The following is a 13226-nucleotide window of genomic DNA, read 5'->3' on the forward strand; positions in this document are numbered from 1 at the left end:
ATGCTATCTCTACAATCTCCTCCAGCCCTATACTGCCTCCCCCACACTCCAGTCCTCTGAATCTGGGCTAACATGCTACTCCCCAAGTCACTCCACCCCACATTTGGCGTCAGCAGTCAGCTGCCTCTGTCTTGCTCGGAGCTTCCTAAACCGGTCTGCCTATCCACCTTTTAAAATCTCTCAAAACCCATCTTTGCAGCCAAGCTTTCAGTCACCCCTCCTAACCTCTCCTTTCCTAGCTATGTGTCCGTTTCAACATTGTGAAACACCTTGGATTTTTTTCTGTCACGTGCTATAAATGAGCATATTGTTGTGGTTGATTATGTAAATAACAGAGAAGGAAGGAAGGTCTTGGGGGAGGGAGCAGGGGTGAACAAACTTGTATCTTAAGCAAATACTATAAATCCACAGTTAGAGGAAGAGCAAACAAGTAATTTTATAATGTAACAAATAACGCAGAAGAGGAGGTTTTGGGGAGGGAAGAACAAAGTTACCTGCATCTTAACTAAAGTTTTGTAAAGTGGCAGGAAAATAGTATTATTAAAACTGTTTGTGACAACTGCAGCTTTCAGCCTCAATATGTTGAGTAATTTATTTTTAATTTGTACCATATAATATTTATCTAAATGTGTTAAAAGCATCTAATTTTTCATAAACAAAGTGTATTGCGCCCCAGGGGTGGGGGTGGGGAAATGTTTCTTCCTTTATCTATTTGAAAAGAGACTGTAAAATACTTAAAATATCGCAATGTGAAAAAGATTCCTATGCAAAATCAGGTAGTGATGAACAACAATCAGCAGCTCTGAAATAAATCATTGTTTAAGATTGTGTTCTTTGATCAAAAATTAGTGAGTGTTCCAATAATACAAAATGAGGAGTGAATTAAACTTTTACAGTTGATAATGCCAGCCTGTGACATTAATCAAAATTATAAACAACAAATAAGATTATAGGAGTCAGTATACAACTCCTCTAAACAAAACAGTAAGACTACATGTTTTTCCACATACAGAAATTATTCATAGTTATGTTTGGTCTGCTGGAAGACCAAAAGGAATTCAAAATACAGATCCAAAATGATGAAACAGACAAACCCATTATACAACAATTGGTGAAACACTCAAATGTCAACATGCATTTAAGGGGAAGCTAGATAAGTACATGAGGGAGAAAGGAATAGAAGGTTTTGCTGATAGGGTTAGATGAAGTAGGAAGCGAGGAGGCCCATGTGGAGCATAAACACCACCAAAGACCTGTTGGGCCGAATGGCATGTTTCTGTGCTGAACATTTTATGTAAGCTATTCAAGTGAAATTTAAGAAAAGCAATAAAAAGTTTAGGGTGTGCTACCATGATTGGTGCACTGAAATAACAAAAATCATTGGGCTTGCTCCTGCACCAAGCAAAATGCAATTCACATTAAAGTTATTGAAAACATGACAAACAGAATTGCCCACTATACCCCAGCACAGAATAATCTCCTAATAATTCTACCAACAAAGAAATGCAGAATTGTAATTCCCAATAAATGTGACTGTATTGCCAGCTGCAACAAGACCTAAACAATGGCTTTTACTGAGAGCTGCCAATCAACCCAATAGGCACAGCATGGAATATATTGCAGTTTCATTAACTTCCATCAGTAAAGGCACCGTGAAAGGTCAGTAAGTTCTGCTACCCACATCATTATCCTCTGCTACCTGTGCACATACAAGATAGGAAGATTAGACCTGAGAATAAAGAATAACAGGACTGTCTGTGTATGTTCCAGAGAGATGTGAATGGGAGTCTTACCTTAGCAGCTCTGGTGAACTCACTGAATTTCTTCTGACACTGGCAGCCACCATGCTCCATTGCTGCTAAGCTATGTGTCTGGGCACCCAGCACCCATCACTAGGAAAGAGCACCTTCTTCCTGCTGCTGACCTCCTCCAGCAGCACCTCCACAGCATCACCTGAAAACCTGGGGGCCCTAACTGCAGTTATCTTCTGTTCTCCACATGAAAAATCAGCTCCAAAGTTTGCCTGCCAAAAAGTGCCTCTCCCCTTTAAAAAGGTACTGGCCGCCTTTACAGCACCACTAATTCCTTCCTCCCAAATGGGCGAACTGCCTAATGATAGTGTGAACGGTGCCAACAGTTCACCATGAGTATTTAAATGAGACCCAACCACGAAAATGGTTCAAGCCTCTCACTGACTTCATCGGGTGGGCACAGCTGACGCCCCACCCAATATGTCTCAAGGAGCCTTACATAGGTAAAATAGATGTTGAACATTAGTAAGAGCTTTAGAAGAGATGACTCAAAGCAAGGTTGAAAAGATAGATTCTGAGGAGGTTTTTAACTTATTTGCCAGGGACACCACACCACTTTACTGTACATATGTTCCCCCAGTCACACAAATGAAAGTGTACGCACTATAACTCCTGTGCGAAACTGTTATTTCTTAAAATGTCTCTGAACCTAGTGCCTGCTACTGCAGTGCTTTCCCCTTTCTAACAATCTGTATGCCCCATGCTCTACTATCTAACCTAGTGCTCCTCTTGGTGCAACCCCCCTGACTGGAGTCTGTGAGGTGGTTGGCAACCGAGGGTGAGAGAAGCGCTCGTGGGATCAATGTGGTCAACTTGGCTTAGTGATAGCATTCTGCCTCTGAGTCAGAAGGTGAAGGCTTCGATCCCCACTCCAGACAGCCCCACTGAGTGAAGACTAGAATATGATCTCTAAATACTAGGTTGACATCCAGCAGAGCACTCGCAAGAGGAATCTTCAGACAACTAATTACTCTTATTTAGGGTAAACAGTAATACGTATTGGAGCATATTTATTACACATATAGATTTCTACACACCCCCAAATGCACACGCAGGTGCAGAATGTGTACATTCTATACCAATTTGAGGAAGCACCTGCTTGAACTGATAAAAATGAACAGCAGAGAGTGGTCTGACTAATGGGACAGTAAAAAGCGAAGTCACGGGGTAGTTACTTTTCTCGCACATTACAGTGGAGAGGGCAATTAAATAACCTGATGCACTTCTCAAAAGGTGATGTTGTAGTACAACTATTCAGCATTTCAAAATTATCTAGAGATTTTAAAAACTCTCAAAATGTTGACACATTGCTGTGCTTTAGAACTGATCTACTGGAAAAGCCTTGCAGGATTAAGAAAAGCTGTGGATGTTCAGTCCAATTAGAAAGACTAATTGCTATGGGGAGATATAAATTATAAAAGACCCACATGATCCCATAGCATAAATTTTTAGACAAAGCTAACAACCCATATAGCACAGTGGCTGTCACTAACAGGCTGCACATGTTAGGCCTTGTGGGAGGTGTTGATATCACATTGAGAATTGGTGCTATTTAAAACATTTTTTAAAAATTATAAATTATAGTACTCTGCATTCAATTTTAAAACTTCAGAGATTCAGCACTTTGGAATATTAAAACCATACACCACAGAGCAGAAGGATGCATGTTTATACCCTCAATCCTCCACACAACCGTGGTAATTTAAAACTTACGGCAATGGTGAGAAATGGGTGATATTGGATCGGCCGCCCATCACCCAACCCACTTGATTTTCCTTTCCAGTGAAGTCAAAATTGCCCCCACTGGTGAGTTTCCAATCTCAGTTTCGCTGCCATTGAGAGTTGCCGGCTGGAGGTCAAGTATTTTAATAGAACAAAAGTCACCTTGTGCACCTCCTACAGGCGCATTTCAAAATGACGTTGACACAGGAGCGATACTAGTCACCAGGCAGTCCTCACAGCCAAACGGCGGTGCGTGGTTTGGGAATTAGCAATAGGGAAGCAAAAGATTTTTAATGTATATAATCAATTGGGTCGGGGGTTACAAGAATAATGCAATTCACGCGTTCAGATGTATTATATAGCATGGAATTGTGTAGAGTCCTGAATTGATTATTTATCAGTTTTTTCATACTTCGAAATGTTTATACAGTGCTACAAAGTTTGCCACTTGTGGCAGCCTTCCAAAAATAGTGGCAGTTTGCTAGTTAAAAGGAGGAGGAAGTGTATTTATTCAGAATGATTCCAGGCATATCAGGTCATATGGTAGAAAGGGCCAGTGAATGGATAAATATTTTTGTTGCTGTGATACGACGACAATCCACAGCCGCTACCATCCTATAATAGATAACAAAGAGCAAGCAATTCTAGTGATCTGAAAAACGGAGAAGCGAATTCTGATCGGCAAAATTGCAGCTTTAAAATCACTACCAGTTCTGTGTCATTCTATACATGTTCTTTTGAAAAAAGAGCTTCTGCGTTTCTTATGCATAGGTGGGAGTTGCAGCTGTAGCACCCTCTTTTAGGAGTGACAGTTCACAATGATAACCCTTCCCTACTCCATTTAGCACTGCCACCTGAACAAATAATGCTTCTCTCTTTCTCTCAGGATTCTGATGAAAAGGCAGTCTTGCACAAAATCAGAGAAGTAATTTACTCTCAAATTACTTATGAAATACTCGTGAAAATGTTGTACACATGTTGATATTAAAGAGAGATAGGGATGAGAAAGGGTCTTTCAGTCCATCTGGCTTTCCTCGTCATTTAGGTTTGCATACAGTATCTATTCAGACCCAGGTCATCTCAGTTTGCATATCTTAAGTTTTTTTTTCTGTCAGTATATTTTAGTCTCGCCAAGTTTCATTGCTGATCAATCAAGTGAAGGAACTGAATTAACACATACAATCAAGAGACAAAACCATGCTGGATATGGCAACAAATAAAACTGGCTTACAAGGCATCTGTATGTGTAATAAAATGTTAACAGATGGATCTGTGTTACTAGTCATATGGAGGAACATTTTGAAAACATGCATCACAGTTCCACTACTGAAAATAACCGGTTTATCCTTCCAGTGTCCCTTGCATTGTTCCAGACTTTGCAACTTCATTTCACTATAAACACAGGCACCTAAAGTTAATAACTTGCTTCAAACAAAACAAAACTTTTATTCTTAGAATTATTTCTAAAAATAAAAATCGACAAGCAAAACTGAAATAACTACACCCACACACCCGAGAAGCAGAGTCAGTATCACGGCACTTCCAGTAATAAGCTTTTTATGTAGCGGAAGTAAGCACAGTGAACTGACATTACAGAAAAAACTGAGGCTTACCTTTAGCCAATGAGATTGCTGAAATAGGGCAAGTTGCCAAGATCTTCCTGACAGTCCGATAAAAACCTAACTACTGGCCAGTTGGTTGAAGTAATTACCTAGTTTTTTCTTTTTCCACCCCCATCCCCTCACACTCCCAAACATCAGCCAGAGTACTACATGGGCTAAAAACTGTTCAAAATTCAGGGCCCTCCGCTTGTTCCTGGTGAAAACAGAACAGGAAACAAATCAACAAAACTCATCAGCTTGTTTCACTTAGTTCACGTGATCTTTGCCCAGTCAGCAACCAATGCATTTCCCTTCCTGTATTGGCAGAATTAATATACTGATCGTAATGAATGTTGAAAAACTCCCAACCTCCCTGTCCAAAAGAATGTACCAAGCTACTCTCCAGCATGCACAGTAATCCAAAAGAATGTTGCTCTAATTGGATTATTTTTGATATTTCTATTTAATTACGGTAACTGAAAGCTCCAAACGTCACTCTGTGCATGTTTTAAATTAGCTTTTTACAATGAAGGTGGCGCAGTCTGAACACAAGTTAAAAAAAACCTTTACTTGAAAGAATTTGGAACAGACTGGGCCATCTCTTACTATTTATATCAATCTCTGCTTGCGTGCAGAATTATCAAAAATCATACCCTTTCCCCCCACACAGACTGTAAAACAAATCCAGACAAATTTTCCACTTCAGTTAGGCTGTGTCTACTATTTTTGGAGGACAATGACACAACTACTGCTATCTGTGAAAGAGACTAATGCAGCAGTTTGCAGCTTTTAGTTTTAAATATATGCATGTAAATTAAACAGATGCTACATCTTTAAAACACAAGATTTCTGCATGTTAAATAAGCTTCAATGCGTCACTTTCACTTTACAATTACTTGCTTGTAAACAGCAATATCTCTAAATGGTAGTTGCAGTCCAGCATATTTAAATGGTTCCTGTAGAGCTTCTTGTGAATAACAATGTACTGAATCAAACCATCTTACACCCATGCCCCACCCCCTGGCGTAACATTTAATTTAGCAACACTAAGATACATCTGTGCTTTTTATCATTAATTGACTGGCCTACAGGAACTTCCGCAAGATCTATACATTACTGCTGCCAGGTTAGTTCTCAATTTTTACTGTGCTACTGGACAAAGGTCTAGATCCTCAAGCAAATATTTGACTTTGTAAAATCAGGTTTAGTAGTGGACTAGATGAATATAGTATTGTGTCCTTAGGGATTATTATAGTTGATTTTACTAATTTCCATCATAACTTTCTGGATTGTTTTCTGGTTGGAAGATCAGGAAAAACTGATTCTCTCCCAATTTCACAATTAAAATGCCCAAGTTCACCCTGGTCTTCATGCTGAAAATTGGGTGGCACATTGCATTCATGACATGATTGTGCAAACTGAGTAAGGAACATGTTTGACATGGCATAATGCACATTATACAATGTGTGTGAAGTCACAAAATGTGCAATTTGCGGCCCAATTTTTGATGTCAATTTTTTCTTAGGAAAAACTATTGAGGAGTGTTCAGACTTGAACAGCAGTGAGTGTTAGAGCTGAATTCACAAACTGATTCCAGGTCAACAATGATACTAAGCAAAACTAGTCATTTTCTCATCTTAAGGAGGATCTTCTAGGATTGTCCATTTTGTGATTATTTGGTGGGGGGGGGGTAATTCAACGTGCACTGAAAGTAAATAAACATTTTAAAATAAAAAAAACTGTTGTCCATTTGGCACTGTCCAATTCTATTTATCAATGCTTTTTCCCTCCACATCGAGGTTATCCAGAAATTTCTTTTTCATTTATTCTCAGGATTTTAGCAATGCTGGCAAGGCTACATTTATTGCCCCATCCCTAGTTACCAAGAAGATGGCGGGCCTTCTCCTTGAGCTGCTGTAGTCCTTATGGTGATGGGTTTTCTTTCATTCATTCATGGGACGGGGCATCGCTGGCAAGGCCAGCATTTATTGCCCATCCCTAATTGCTCTTCACAAGGTGGTGATGAGCCATCTTCTTGAACTGCTGCAGTCTGTGTGGTGAAGGTACTCCCGCAGTGCTGTTAGGTAGGGAGTTCCAGGATTTTGACCCAGCAACGGTGAAGGAACAGCGGTATATTTCCAAGTCAGGATGGTGTATGACTTGGAGGGGAACGTACAGACAGTGGTGTTCCCATGTGCCTGCTGCCCTTGTCCTTCTAGTTGGTAGAGTCGCAGGTTTGGGAGGTGCTTTCGAAGAAGCCTAGGCGAGTTGCTGCAGTGCATCTTGTAGATGGTACACACTGCAGCCACTGTGCACCGATGGTGGAGGGAGTGAATGTTTAAGGTGGTGGATGGGGTGCCAATCAAGCAGGCTGCTTTGTCCTGGATGGTGTCGAGCTTCTTGAGTGTTGTTGGAGCTGCACTCATCCAGGCAAGTGGAGAGTATTCCATCACACTCCTGACTTGTGCCTTGTAGATGGTGGAAGGGCTTTGGGGAGTTAGAAGGTGAGTCACCCGCTGCAGAATACCCAGCCTCTGACCTGCTCTTGTAGCCACAGTATTTATATGGCTGATCTAGTTAATTTTCTGATCAATGGTGACCCCCAAGATGTTGATGGTGGGGGATTCGGTGACTGTAAAGGGGTGGGGGGGGGGGGCGGTGGTTGGACTCTCTCTTGTTGGAGATGGTCATTGCTTGGCACTCGTGAGTCGTGAATGTTACTTGCCACTTATCAGCCCAAGCCTGAATATTGTCCAGGTCTTGCTGCGTGCGGGCACAGACTGCTTCATTATCTGCGGGATTGCGAATGGAACTGAACACTGTGCAATCAGCAAACATCCCCATTTCTGATCTTACGATGGAGGGAAGATCATGGATGAAGCAGCTGAATATGGTTGGGCCTAAGACACTGCCCTGAGGAACTCCTGCAGCGATGTCCCAGGGCTGAGATAATTGGCCTTCAACAACTACTACAATTTTCCTTTGTGCTAGGTATGACTCCAGCCAATGGAGAGTTTTCTCCAATTCCCATTGACTTCAATTTTACGAGGGCTCTTTGATGCCACACTTGGTCAAATGCTGCCTTGATGTTAAGAGCAGTCACTCTCCCCTCACAGGATACTGGATAGTACCAGGTGCCAGGATACTTACCCAATGATGAAAAAAAAGGAACAGCAATTTATGTCCAAGTCAGGATGATGTGTGCCTTGGAGGGAAAATGGGGAAGTGATGGTGTTCCCATGACAACTGCTGCTCTTGTCCTTCTCGGTGGTAGAGATCACAAGAGGGAGGTGCTGTCGAAGAAACCTTGATGAGTTGTTGCAATGCATCCTGTAGATTGTACATACTGCAGCCACAGTGCACCAATGATGGAATTGGTGACTCTTGAATCTAAAGGAAAAACTGGTGAAGTACCCTGTCCTGGATATCTAGCTTCTTGAGTGTTGTTGCAGCTGCACACAGAGGCAAGCGGCGAGTATTCTATCACAGTCCTCACTTGAGTCTTGTAGATGATGGAGAGGCTTTGGTGGCAGGAAGTGAGATACTCGAAGAGTACCCAGCCTCAGCCCTGGTGTTGATATGGCTAGTCCAATTAAGTTTTTGGTCAATGGTAACCTCAAGGATATTAAATGGTGAAGGTTGGGAGAGATGATTATTCGAGGCGGTTATTTCCTGGCACTCATTTTGCATGAATGTTACCTGCCACTGGTCAGCCCAAGCCTGGATATTGTTTAAGTCCTGTTGTAGGCTGGCATGGACTGCTTCATTATCAGACGAGTTATGAATGGAGCTGAACAATGTGGAATTATCAGTGAACACCCCCATTCAAAATTATGATGGAAAGAAGGCCATTGACAAAGCAACTGAAGATGAGCAAGAATGCTTCCCTGAGAAACCCCTTCAGCAATGTCAGGGGGCTGCAATAATTGGCTTCTGACAATCACAACTATCTTTCTTTTTGTCAATTTTAACTCCATCTACGCAAGGGTTTCCCTTTGAACCTCACTGAGTATGGCCCCAAGGAGCCTTAGCAAACCTGAGGTCAGAGTGCTGCTTTGATGTTGAGAGCAGCTACTCTCACCTCTCCTCTGGCATTCAACCTTTACGTTCATTTCTGGATCAAGGTTGTGATGAGGTCTGGTACTGAGTGGTTCTAGCAAAACTGAGCAGGTTATTGGTGAGTTGGTGTCAGCTCCATGATACTATTGATGACTCCTTCCACTACTTCATTGATGATTAGGGGAGGTTAATAAAAAAAGAGTGGCAATTGACTAGGTTAGATTTATCCTGTTATTGTGCCTAAGATATATCTGGGCAATGTTCCACATTGTCAGGTAGTTGCCAGTGTCATAGCTGTTCTGACTTGGCTTAGCTAGGGGTGCGGCTAGCTCTGGTGCACAGGTCTTCAGCATTACAGCTGGGATGTTGCCAGGGCCATAGCCTTTGCTGAGTCCAATGCATTCTGCTGCTTCTTAATGTCACGTGGAGTAAACCAAATTGGCTGGAAACTGGCATCTATGACAGCGGTCAGGATCTCAACAGGAGGCATAGTAGGATTGTCCATTCAGGACAATGCAAGCATTTCAGCTTTGTCCCTGCACTCATGTTTGAGGATGGGGATACTCACCAACTCTCCTCCTCCTGTTCGTTGCCTGGTTGATAATCGCCATTTTCAACTAGATGTGGTCGGGCTGCATAGTTTTGCTCTGACTGTTGGTTGCAGGACCACTTAGCTCTGACTATAGCCCATTGCCTTTGGTGTTTGATGGCAGGTAGCCTGGTGTAGTAACTTTACTACGTTGATACCTCATTCTAAGGTATGCCTGATTCTGCATCAGGCATATCCTTCCACACCCCCCATTGAACAAGCAGCTTCTTTGGTCATTTGGAAGTGAAGAATGTCCAGGGCACTGAGGTTACAGATTGTAGTGGTATACTATTCTTCTGCTGATGGTCCACATCACCTCATGGATTCTCAGTTTTGGGCTGCTCGATCTGTTTTTTGTATATCCCACTTAGCATAGCATTATGGAGACTATGGAAGATATCCTCATGTGGAGCTGGGACTTTGTCTTCACAAGGGATATGCGGTGCTCATGCCTACCAATGCTATTGTGATGTGGAGATGCCGGTGGTGGACTGAGGTTGACAATTGTAAACAATTTTACAACACCAAGTTATAGTCCAACAATTTTATTTGAAAATCGCAAGCTTTCGGAGGCTTCCTCCTTCCTCAGGTGAATGTCAAGAAATCCTCGAACCTTTCGCATTTATAAATCACAGAACAATACCTGGTGATTACAGATAGTCTTTCCAACTGCCCGTTGCCAAGGCAACCGGGATCTTGGGGTCATGTCACGCTACACGTAACCCCACCAGCGAACAAAAGTTATCTGTTTTTAATATAACGGGTCATTTGCTGTCTTTCTCTTCCTTCCGGATGTTTCTGCCTCTCTCTCTCTCTCTCGCTGTTTTTTTTTTGGTTGTTTGTATATTCGATGGCCCTGTGGGTAACACCTCTCTGTCTGAACACTTTGATTGCCTTGGCAGCGGGCAGTTGGAAAGACGATCTGTAATCACCAGGTATTGTTCAGTGATTTATAAATGCGAAAGGTTAGAGGATTTCTTGACATTCACCTGAGGAAGGAGGAAGCCTCCGAAAGCTTGTGATTTTCAAATAAAATTGCTGGACTATAACTTGGTGTTGTAAAATTGTTTACAAATGCTATTGTGGACAGAGGTGTCTACAACAGGTAGTTTGGCGAGGACAAAGTCAAACAGGTTAATTAGTTTCGTCAGTTCCATCACCACGTGGCACAGACCCTGCGTGGCAGCTATGTACTTTGGGATTTGGCTAGCTCAGTCAGTGGTAATACTACTGAACCACTGTTGGCGATCGACATTAAAGTCCTTTATTCATCGGTTGAGGACGGGGGGGATGGGGGTGGTAAGCAGTAGGTGTGATCAGCGATCAGCAAGAGCTTTCTTTTAAAATTTTAATGAGGACTGCCAAGAGCCCACCCACCTAACTGTAAGTCACTATACCCCTCCCCCACCACCTCTGGTGAATCTAGCCTACCAGTGGGATTGGACATACCCAGCAATTTGGTGGGGTATTGGCTGACAGGTATGATTGTGAGTACAACAATGTCAGGCTGTAGCTTGACTTGTCTGCAGGGCAGTTCTCCCAACTTGGGCATGAATTCTTCAGATGTAAGTGAGGAGGAAATTACAGGATCAATTGGGCTGTAATTGTTCAAAGCTTGTCCTGAACTTTGTAGCAATTCAGAGGGCATTAAGAGTCATGGGTAAGGGTAGCAAGAGGGGCTTTTAATAACAATCTGGAAGCTAGCCCACAAATTACCAGATTTAATTAATTCAGTTTCACAGCTCTGGGTTGCTGGTCCAGTACCATTACCACTATTCAACCATGCCTATGGGTTATACTGTACTTTAAAACCTGTGTTACAGAAGTACTAAAGAGAATAACAGAGAAAAAACATTGAGAGAAAGTTGTAACTGAAATAACTGAAGTGCAAAGACAGGTTATATTATGCTTGACTTCATACAGAAATAGATTAGGGCTCTGTACAGATAAAAACATAAGAAATAGGAGCAGCAGGAGTAGGCCATACCACCCCTCAAGCCTGCTCCGCCATTCAATAAGATCATGGCTGATCGTCGACTCAACTCTACTTTCTTGCCCGATCCCCATATCCCTTGATTCCCCTAGAGTCCAAAAATCTATCTAGCATCCACAGCCTCTAGGGTAGAGAATTCCAAAGATTCACAACCCTCTGGGTGAAGAAATTCCTCCTCATCTCAGTCTTAAATGGACGACCCCTTATCCTAAGATTATGCCCTCTAATTCTAGACTCTCCTGCCAGGGGAAACAACCTCTCAGCATCTACCCTGTCAAGCCCCCTCAGAATCTTATAGGTTTCAATGAGATCACCTCTCATTCTTCTAAACTCCAGAGAGTATAGGCCCATTCTACTCAACCTCTCCTCATAGGACAACCCTCTCATCTCAGGAATCAATCCAGTGAACCTTCTTTGCAACCCAGCGAAGGCAAGTATATCCTTCCTTAGGTAAGGAGATCAAAACTGTATACTGTACTCCAGGTGAGGTCTCACCAAAGCCCTGTACTGCTGTGGTTAAGACTTCCTTACTCTTGTACTCCAAGCCTCTTGCAATAAAGGCCAACATGCCATTTACCTTCCTTATTGCTTGATGTACTTGCATTTCTTGTACAAGGACACCCAGATCTCTCTGAACACCAACATTTAATAGTTTCTCACCATTTAAGGAATATTCTGTTTTTCTATTCTTCCTACCAAAGTGAATAATCTCACATTTCCCCACATTATACTCCATATGCAATCTTCTTGCCCACTTACTTAACCTGTCTATATCCCTTTGCAGACTGTGTCCGCCTCACAGCTTACTTTCCCACCTAGCTTTGTATCAGCAGCAAACTTGGATACATTACATTCAGTCCCTTCATCTAAAATCATTAATGTAGATTGTAAATAGCTGAGGCCCAAGTACTGATCCTTGCGGCACTCCACTAGTTACAGCCTGCCAACCTGAAAATGACCCATTTATCCCTACTCTATTTTCTGTCCGTTAACCAATCCTCTATCCATACTAACATATTACCTCCAAACCCATGAGCCCTTAACTTGCATAACCACCTTTTATGTGGCACCTCATCATATGTCTTTTGAAAATCCAAATATACTACATCCACTGGTTCCCCTTTATCTACCCTGCTAGTTACGTCCTCAAAAAAACGCCAATAAATTTGTCAAACACGATTTCCCTTTCATAAAACCATACTGACTCTGCCTAATCATATTATGATTTTCTAAGTGTTCCCACTTCCTTAATAATGGATTCCAGCATTTCCTGATGACTGATGTCAGGCTAACTGGTCTGTAGTTCCGTTTTCTCTCTCCCTTCTTTCTTGAAAAGCGGGGTTATGTTTGCTACCTTCCAATCCGGTGGGACCATTCTAGAATCTAGGGAATTTTGGAAGATCATAACCAATGCATCCACTTTCTCTGTAGTCACCTCTTTCAGAACCTAG

At 42.1% G+C, this 13226-nt stretch overlaps 1 protein-coding gene across 4 annotated transcripts in view; it reads right to left on the reverse strand.

Moving 5' to 3' along the window:
- Positions 1 to 13226, reverse strand: part of LOC137335164 (nuclear receptor coactivator 3-like) — a 172655-nt gene that overhangs the window by 69373 nt on the left and 90056 nt on the right. The window contains exon 1 of one of the 4 annotated variants that reach the window (XM_068000328.1): positions 5147 to 5257. The exons of the other annotated variants lie outside the window; for them this stretch is intronic. The gene's annotated coding sequence lies outside the window, so the exon portion shown is untranslated. Of the gene's footprint in view, positions 1 to 5146; positions 5258 to 13226 lie in introns of those variants that run through there. 4 annotated transcript variants of the gene reach the window in all.

Source organism: Heptranchias perlo, chromosome 19, assembly GCF_035084215.1.
Source record: "Heptranchias perlo isolate sHepPer1 chromosome 19, sHepPer1.hap1, whole genome shotgun sequence".
Taxonomy (NCBI): domain Eukaryota; kingdom Metazoa; phylum Chordata; class Chondrichthyes; order Hexanchiformes; family Hexanchidae; genus Heptranchias; species Heptranchias perlo.